The sequence below is a fragment of the Chlorocebus sabaeus genome, chromosome 2, assembly GCF_047675955.1.
Source record: "Chlorocebus sabaeus isolate Y175 chromosome 2, mChlSab1.0.hap1, whole genome shotgun sequence".
NCBI lineage: Eukaryota > Metazoa > Chordata > Mammalia > Primates > Cercopithecidae > Chlorocebus > Chlorocebus sabaeus.
In genome coordinates this window covers 86,325,672-86,334,834 of record NC_132905.1, presented here as the reverse complement: position 1 = coordinate 86,334,834, position 9,163 = coordinate 86,325,672, and the positions used below count along the sequence as shown (strand labels likewise).

The following is a 9,163-nucleotide window of genomic DNA, read 5'->3' as shown; positions in this document are numbered from 1 at the left end:
ACAACCGCCCCTCAGCAGAAACTATGTTCTCTATGTGAACTCACACTACGGAGCCGTTGCATCCAGCTCCTGGGCTCTGATTTACTTGGCACACTTGGGGTTAATCAAATTCTCCCACTGTGAGGTGCACACACGTTTACAGGACCAGAACCCACTCTAATGCTACCTAACTCTGCTGTCATTTTTAATACTTTCGTGAGTTTTTTTTAAGTGATGTACTCGTGCATAGCAGCAGTAGTCTGACTTTTTCTTACTACTCAATAGACTGCCCACCAACTAAAGCAAACAGCAATAAGGGAAATAAAAAATGATCAGATGTAGAACATATTTATTCCAAGATAGTTCTAGTTTCTGTTGCTCAAATAAGTTTCACATTCCATGAAACTTGTCTTTTCCCAGGGGTTAAGCTCCTGCAGCACTTAGGAAAGTGAGCAATGGCTTAATTAAAAAGCATAAAGCATAACAAAATGATGTGATAAGCCATGGGGTGCTTTTTTTCTTTACTTATTTTAGAATGTACTAAGAATTTTGTACGTCTCACAATAGAGGCATATGTGTAAAGGCATACATTATAAAGACTTATAACTACTCTTATTATATTCACATTTTCTGGGGCCTTAATTTCATGGTGAACAATATCAATCTGTAATTGGGGCAAATTTACAAGACATCACATACAAGGCCTGGCAAGTCAAAGGTGGATGAAACAGGTTCACCACTGCATACCATGTGTCTTACCTGGGCAGGCACCCATCAGCTCCTGCTTCAGGTGACCACTGTCTGCAGGTGAAACCAAACTCTGTACGTTTTGCTCTTAGTGCCTTATGACCAGCTGTTTTCACTCATAAATAATGTTTGAATTGTAAGCTCTTTTGTTCTGGAATCCAGGAGCAACCAGCCACTAATGATCATTTTGCAAACTACCTAGTCATCTACCAGCTAAAAAAATAATGGTCTCTCACTATCGTGTGTGTGTGTGTGTGTGTGTATGTGTGTGTGTGTGATAGAGCTGTTAGCATTCATCAACAACCTTAGTTGTCTCTACCAACATAGGCTTCATCAGAAACTGTTTTCCTTTTTTTTAGTAGCAAAGATAGGCTACTTAAGATTGTATCTCCAAGTATGAACGTAGAAAATATAAAATATTTAAGCTTTAAATCATACTTTGGATATACTTTCTAATTCTCACTTTGAACTACCTGTGATGTGACATTTATATTTTGTCATATTATTCAACATATCATTTAAAAATAATTTAAAATCATATCTAAGATTTTAAAAGAACATAGGCACTAATATGTTTTGTAGTCTTACATTATTATTTAAAATAATAAAAGAGTAAAATTATATAGAGTATCTTTGTAGGTACATATTTTTCCATGAAGGGTTACATGCAATGGAAAGAGGATAGATGAAGAAAGAACAGTCACTTATATGTAATTAAATTTCAAAATGTTTTAGAAAAAATTTACTAGAATGAAGAAAAAAAATCTGACTTTTAGACAACTACATTGAAGGTTTATTTTTATTTTGTAATACAGACTTTTGTTCCAGAATAACTTGTAACAAGCTCAAGATGTGAAGTATTAAATGAATTATTACAACGTATAGCCTAGAAGTAGGACCGCGTTGTAAACCGTTAAAGGTATAACACACTAAAACAGGCCATGTGATTGTGGTTAATGCACTCATAGCTAGTGTAGGCAAACCTTAACCTTCTAGATTTTTACGTGTGCTGTTTTGCTCTTTGGTTTATTTCTTCCTGTGATCAATACCCGGGCAAAGCCAGAGCTCTTCAGGAGAAGATTGAGATTATAACAATGTCAGCTTTTGCTTTTAGCGGAGTGATGAGGTTATCAATAATGCATTGGAGATCTTGGGAACCTTGGACAGACACATATTACAGCTGCCCCACATTTATTGTAGGACTTGCAGGTCTGAGCTGAGTTGTCACCACGTCTGTATTTGAGCCAGCCATTGATGCAGTCTCAAGTAATCTTGGGCACATAGGGAAAGCTATTGAGATTATTTAACCGAAACATTGCATTTGAGGAAGTTATTTAGGAGTGAGAATACATCTATGAAATTGCTTTTAGTAAGAAGCCTGTTCAATATTCCTTTAATAACTTTTCGTCTCCCTAGCTCCCTTCTAATGTTTCTAAGTTTTGTTGTTTCTGTGACAAGTTTATTCACATCCTAACAGCTTGTCTGGCAGCAGGGATCCTGTTTTTTACTTGGGCTTTCTGGTCACGGTGGTGGCTGGGAGTAATGGAGGGGGGAATAAGTGGGTGTGGAAATGCAAAGCTGTCTCTTGTTACATTTTATCGATCTCATTCTGGTGTCATTCAATTAAGACAGAAATGTGATGGATAGTCTCTGGGCAGATTCCTGGGTTGCTCTCCATCCATTGCAGATAAAGCTTTTGTGTTTTATTTTGGGGGAAGGGATGGGGAAAGGGCATGGGCAAGTGGGAGAAATCAAAGATGCTGTGTGATCTGAATTACAAATCAATGTCTCTCTAAGGATGCTCCAAAATGTCAAACATGCCATGTTTATATTTTCACATACACAGAGTACTTCTGTTGATGTATGAGATGGGTTACTAGAATTTAAGTTGGGGTTAATTACTGTTGATTTATTTTCAAAGACCTATGAGCTAACATCACTCTTCTCCCAGCTCAAGATAATTAAAAATGAGCCACATAGAAAAATACTTGAGTCCAACTCATGCCATTTTTGAAGTTTGCAAAAATGAGAAATTCTTTTCTCATTTTTTATGAGACTGTGATTCTAGGTTGACCTTTCTGCAAATAGATTTTAAGGCTGATAAAATGAAAATAGTAGGTTTTTTTTTTTTTTTTTTTTTTTAGTTTATAGACAGTTCATTCCAATTGTTGCCTATGTCATCAAGAAGTGTACTATTGTACATTTCAGAATTTAGGACTGTATGAATTTGATCCTTACCCTTGATGATGTATTTTTCCCTTAACTGTATCACTACCTGTATTGGCTACCAGTGTTATAATGAGGGTAGTAGGAATTCATGGATGTGAGAGGCTGTAAAAGTAACAGCTCATGTATGCAAAGTTTCTTTAAAAGACATTAAAATCTTCTATTTGCAAGCACATATAATAAAAGCAGGATATGTCTAGCAAACTCCCTTGCCCTTCTCAAAACAATGCCAGATTCAAATTGAGCATTCAGAATTTTCTAGTCGAGGTTATGGCTTCTGATAATTAATCCACACCAAAAGGGAGTATGGAATAAAACTATAAGCAGGAGTTTTAATATTAGATCAATATGTTAATGTCCAGGCTCCCCTATATACTTGGTATATAACCTTGGGAAACATACATACAGCCTGTAGTTTAACTTTAATTTCATTATCTGAAAAATAAATAGCATTGCTCTGAGAATTCTGAGACTCAGAGTATGGAAATGATTGCTCCATGCTTATCCTGTGTACTTGGCCCATGGGAGACATCCAACACATTTAGTTTTATTCTGAATCCCCCTTTATGGTTTTGACACTGAGTAATTTGGTTCTGTAATAAGCTTGCTCAGTCATTTGGGAAAGGAATGTAAGCAAAGAAAAATAATACACTTGGGTCCTGCCACTGTGAGTCAAAAATTTTCCAGATCCTAATTCACAGAAGCTGATTTACCAATCCGTGTGATTCTTTAGTCATTTTACTGCAAAAAAAATTAATTGCCATTCAAAGCTTATCCTAAACTTTTGTTTATGGAAGGCACTCAATGTGTTTGGTCTTAATCCAAATTTATTAATGATTTTAAACTATCATGCTTTTATCCTAAAATTAAAGAGAAGCTGCTATTTAAGCAGTTATTTACTAATTTTACAAAAATTAAAGGGCACTTGGAAATGATGTAGGTGGGAATTTAACTGATAACCCACATTGTAACCCACTCAATAGTGTAGAAAAACACAAAATCTTATGCTGCTGGTATATGCCTTGTAGGTATTGTTAAAAACTATGCATATATATGTGAGGTGGGACGTGGCTATGTTTATTTTTACTTTTTCCTTCTGAGGTTGTAAATTTTTAAATTGGATGTTTAAAGAAAACCATCTTCATGAGTCAAGGCTTACCAGATATACCTCAAAGTATAATTGACATCTATTTAAGGAAAATACATCTGTAAGATGTAGGTAGTGAGTAAAGAAGTTTTTCTACATGATCCAAACATAATACATAATTAGAGCATTTCTGGGAAAAAAAAAGGATGTATCCTAAATATTTCACATGATTTTTTTTTTCAATATATACTTGGTGTGTGCTAAGACTGTTTGTTTAATGCATGCTTAATGAAAACACTACCAACACTTTGGTTGAAGTTGTAATAAGAACAAATTTCTACACTCACATAATCATTGTACACTCAGTAAGCATTACTGGGTAATGAACATATTTGTGTGCTTGTGTTGGGAATTAATGCAAACCATTTTATTCATTTCATAAAGGATATGAATAGTACTCCTTGATGTGCTAGGAAATGATATAATTTTTCCCAGGTAGGGTAGGAATTGCAGTGGTGTGTTTGGTCATTCTCATATCCTTTGAGATAGTCCAGGTCTAATCTGGGTGTGGGGTGCTTCTTCACTCTCTTGGATCCAGGAAGGTGCTACTGAAAAGCAACTTTCCAAGTTGTACTACATTGCACAGCCAACTGACAGAATTTTTAATATTTCGTAAGGTAGACTTAAAAAAATTACAAGTAACTATGATTTACAGAATTTACAGAAACAGAGACTGTAGTTTGGGGTTCTACCTAATACATTGTAAGTTTCAGTGTTCAGTTCCAGGAGAATACATAACCAAATCATGGTGACAATATTGCCCCCGCTTAAATTCTTAAAGAACTGTTTTCGTGGCAGTTTACAAGATAGTTAAGCACCAGGTGTCAGTGATATATGTTTTTCTTTTTAAAAATTCTTTGCTGCCTGTAGTTAATATTAAGAACTTTGTTGTTGTTTGCATTCTATTTCTTTATAGGCTTTCTTTCCAATTAGAATGTAAGATTTGTAAAGTAAAAGACAATTGGAGATGATAAAACGAAGGTTGAAGTAATCATGCTGATCATACTTAGTGCCCTCGAGAAACAGAAGGTTCCTTTATTCTCCATTCTTATTTTCTGTTTATCAAAGAGGATTTAAAGGAAGATGCTGTCCCTTAGACCCTGGCAGTTCCTTCTCTTCAACATTTAAACCTCTACTTTACATTATCAAACTAACAAGATGTTCTAGGCATTCTATTGTAGGCAAGGTATGAACAATTTCAAATTTATCAACAATCAAAATCATCAACAAGATGATGTTGAGTTTCATAATCACTCTGTGCCTATCTTTATGTTTACAAGATTCTGACTGATATCTGCCTCCATTGGTCTCTCTGTCTTTGTCTTGATACCTTTCCTGCATGGCTTTCTGGCTATAGCAGCATGGTTTGAAATACTCCCTCAGCAGTCCACTACCATTTATCTCAAATAGATTGTTCTTTTGAAATGTCAAAGTATTTCTTAATACCTTTTTTTGTTAAAGTTCCAACTTAAGACAACTTCAAGTTGATATTATCCAAATGAAACTCTGATTCAGTGAAATCTGTTCTCTCTATTGGCTCATTTTCTCTCAGTCTCTATCCCTCTTACTTTTCACTCTTTACTTATCTCTTCCTCTCTAATTGTATTGGAAACTCTTTAGAATACTAACATTGGAGTTTTGGATATGGCCTGAATCTTAGTGGTCACAGACTTCATCTCTGTGCTTTCACAGATGAAGGTCCTGAGGCTCAGAAAAGCTATGGGGGCTCAAATCTAAGAGGAAGTTTAGGAAAGGTCTTTGCCCTATGGAGGCCTCTAGATGTCTTACTGAGGGTCAACCCTATCATCTTGTCTTAGAGTTTGCTGGGCAGAGTTCCTTGTCTTTTTCATCTTTCTGCCCACAGTGCCTGGCACGTTCGAGGAGGCTAATGTATGCTTGTTAAAATAGTCAGAAAACTTTATGCCATATCTGAAGATGTTTTTAACATATGATGAGTTAAATTTCATCTTCCCAAATGCAGATGTGCTAATTATGCATTCTGAGCATGAGGAGGAATTTGAATGTTTTGTAACTACGTGTTGATAATTTTCTCTTTATTGAGGTCTGTTACGCCAGAGGAAGAAATTGGTGTCCTGTTTTTCTGTTTCTCCTCAGATCATTTCCGGAGATTAGTGTCAGCATTAATAGTCTCCTCATTTTTATATTAGAAGAAGGTACATCCAAGCTTGTTTTCTCAGTAAGATTCTTTTTGAGAATAACTGGGTGTCTGCTACACATAGGAATTTGACAAGCTATTTTGGTGGTGAAAGTTTAAACAATACTTTGCTAAGAATAGAAGATACACCCTCAAATCACACATTGAAAAAGATAGTCCAGATGAAACCTAGAAATTCTTGATGTTGATCAACCTTCTCACTATATTCCCACCAAAGCATTTTACCTTTTCTCTTATCAAAATCTGATTCATCTCTTATGGGTTTTTTGTTTTGTTTTCAGTCATTAATGAGTATAATGTCAGCCTTTTGGCTATCACTTGAATTACTTAGTTGAATATTGAACCAAATTTGTCTCTGGCCACCAAGCACAGCAAGCTTTCTAAAAGACTGACTTGTAACAGATTGAATTAAGAGCGTGGGAAAGGGAAGTGGAATTATCTGGGCAAGTTGGTCAATGAGAATGGAGGTAAAGCAACAAAGCCATGCTGCTTTCACTGTCACTTGGGAAAAATAATTTTGGAGTGTTTACCCGTAATTAAAGATGTCTTAAAATATAGACATGCACTTCTTGGCTTGTTTCCTGTCATGTTATATTGTAAAGCTCACTGTTTTGGGCTAAGCCATAAAAATCCTCAGCTGGGTCCGAGTGTTCCAAGACTCTGTTGCATTTGGTCAGAAAGCTTATTTGGTCATTGTACTCAAGGGTGATAAAAGTCCTTGACGATTAACTCTCACATTATCAAGTTTACAGGAAAATCAACAATAAAAAAAAGAAAACTACCATGGATAAATGGAGGATGTATATATTTGTTAGCTGATCAAAACAGTTTCTTCCCAGTAGAATAGTTAATTCAGGAAACCATATTAGTGTTTGTATGACCATTACAGATTATAAAATCAAAATAAATGTTATACATTAATCCTAATGATTATCACCAGATAATTGTCACCTGAATTTCCAGTCAAGTGACAAGGAATCAGGAGTCTCCAACATGGTTAGTTGGAAGCTCCTTTCAAAGGGACTCTGCTGTCTAGTCCCTTTTTTATACTCATGCAAATTATCATTGCTTATGAGTAAAATAAGTCAATGGAATGCTTGGTATCATTCAAAACAGATAAAGGTAACTAAGCAAAATGTAATCACAAAAGAACAAACTAGTTAGCAAAAGAAAGCATGCCACTTATAAGCATAGATATCTGTTCTGGTCCTCTTTGTTTACCTATCTGTCTGGTTTTATTTTAGCAAGTAGCAGTTTATCTAGCAAAGTTTCAACTGCAAGTAAAAATACTGTGGGATTAGAGTACCTGTAATTTTGCTTCCAGATTTCACAACTATAAGAAAAAAATCCCCAAACAACTCTACTATTTTGCAAACTTTCTGTATTGTGGAAGATAGGTTTTCTGATTTTCTTTGATCAGCAGAAACTAATCAAAGTTGCCTTATGTGAGCAGTACGCTCGGCAGAGTGATGTGAGTGTACAAAAGACCACTTCTTACCTTAAGCAGTTTGCAATACAGCTAGGTAGAAAGCATCTTGAAATAGAGGGAACACTAAGAATTTTAGGTCAGTTCTAAGTGCTAAAGAAGTGATACAAATCATATCCTCTTCAGAACTTCTAAAGAGAATTGGGACTTTTTTTCCTATGTAGCCCAGAGCAATGAGAGAAAGATTTTTGGAGGAAATGTGATTTGAGAATGGTTCTAAAAGAAGGTTAGAGACAGGCAAACAAACAGATAAAAAAAACATACCAGGGAACTCTGTATCTCTGCTCCCAACCTCAGGACCATGGAGAAGTACTCACAGATATAGAAAATGGACCCACAGAAGATTGCCCCAGGACATCACAGGGGTTATCCAGAGCAAAAAAAAGGACTAACATTCATTGCATGTTTGTCCTCTGGTTGACCTTAATCAGTGGTTTCATGATCCAAATGAAATTATATGTCTCAATGAATAAACATGTCGCTATAATATAAAAGAATAGGGGCACTTTCATATTTTGGGCAGGTGAGTAAGTGAACATATATAGGGAAACATCATTTTCACATCTTGTGTACATTCATGTATTGTTTATTGCCAAGACCCTTTAGATCTTTTCTGATGTAGACTAAAACATTATACATTCAAAATGGGAGAGAGAGATGTATAAAATGTCATACAAAGTAATGACATGTGTGAAACAGGCCTCATAGTTTCCCACTCAGCTACTCCTGAAATCCTGCTCCTTTTCAATTTCCTGTCTCAGTAAATGGCACCAACATTCACCCACTGAGTATCTCCACTGTAAAAGCTAGGTGCGATAGATTTCTCTTTTTTTCTGACGCTCACATTCTTTCTATCTGCAAGTCTTGCCAACATTACTTTCAACTCTGCTCCAGTACAGTCGATTCTCCCTACCCCTAGAACTACCGTCTTTTCTGCAGCCACTGTCATCCGCTACAATAGCCCTCTAACTGATATTTCTGTTTTCATTCTTCTCCCCCTAGGGTTAATTTTGCTTACACCAGTTAAGGTGATTTTTCAAAAATGTAAATTAGATAAAGCTTTTCCATAGTCTCTCATTAGAAAAAATTTTAACTGCATACCGTTGTCTACTTGAGCCTGCATTTTGAAGCTTCTGCCTATGTGTCTGGCTTCATTTCCTACCACTCTCCCTTGCATATCATGTCCTGACGACACTGGCCTTGAAGATGTTTCTCTAACATGCCTTAATCCTTCTAGCCTCAGAGACTTTACACTTACTCTATCTGCCTGGGACACTCAGCTTTCATATGGGTTTCTCTTTGCTACCTTCAGGCTACCACTAAAGCATCTCTTCCTCAGAAAGACCTTATCCAACCTCCCAACCATTGCTTCCAACTCATTACTCTCATCTCATTATCCTCA

At 36.0% G+C, this 9,163-nt stretch overlaps 1 non-coding gene across 1 annotated transcript; it reads right to left on the bottom strand.

Annotated features, from left to right (window-relative positions):
* Nucleotides 1–1,002: 1,002 nt before the first annotated feature.
* On the bottom strand, nt 1,003–1,074 carry LOC119618681 (small nucleolar RNA SNORD74). Its single transcript, XR_005235051.1, has one exon. It is a non-coding gene; the product is annotated as a small nucleolar RNA SNORD74 (small nucleolar RNA).
* Between the last annotated feature and the right edge of the window lie 8,089 nt (nt 1,075–9,163).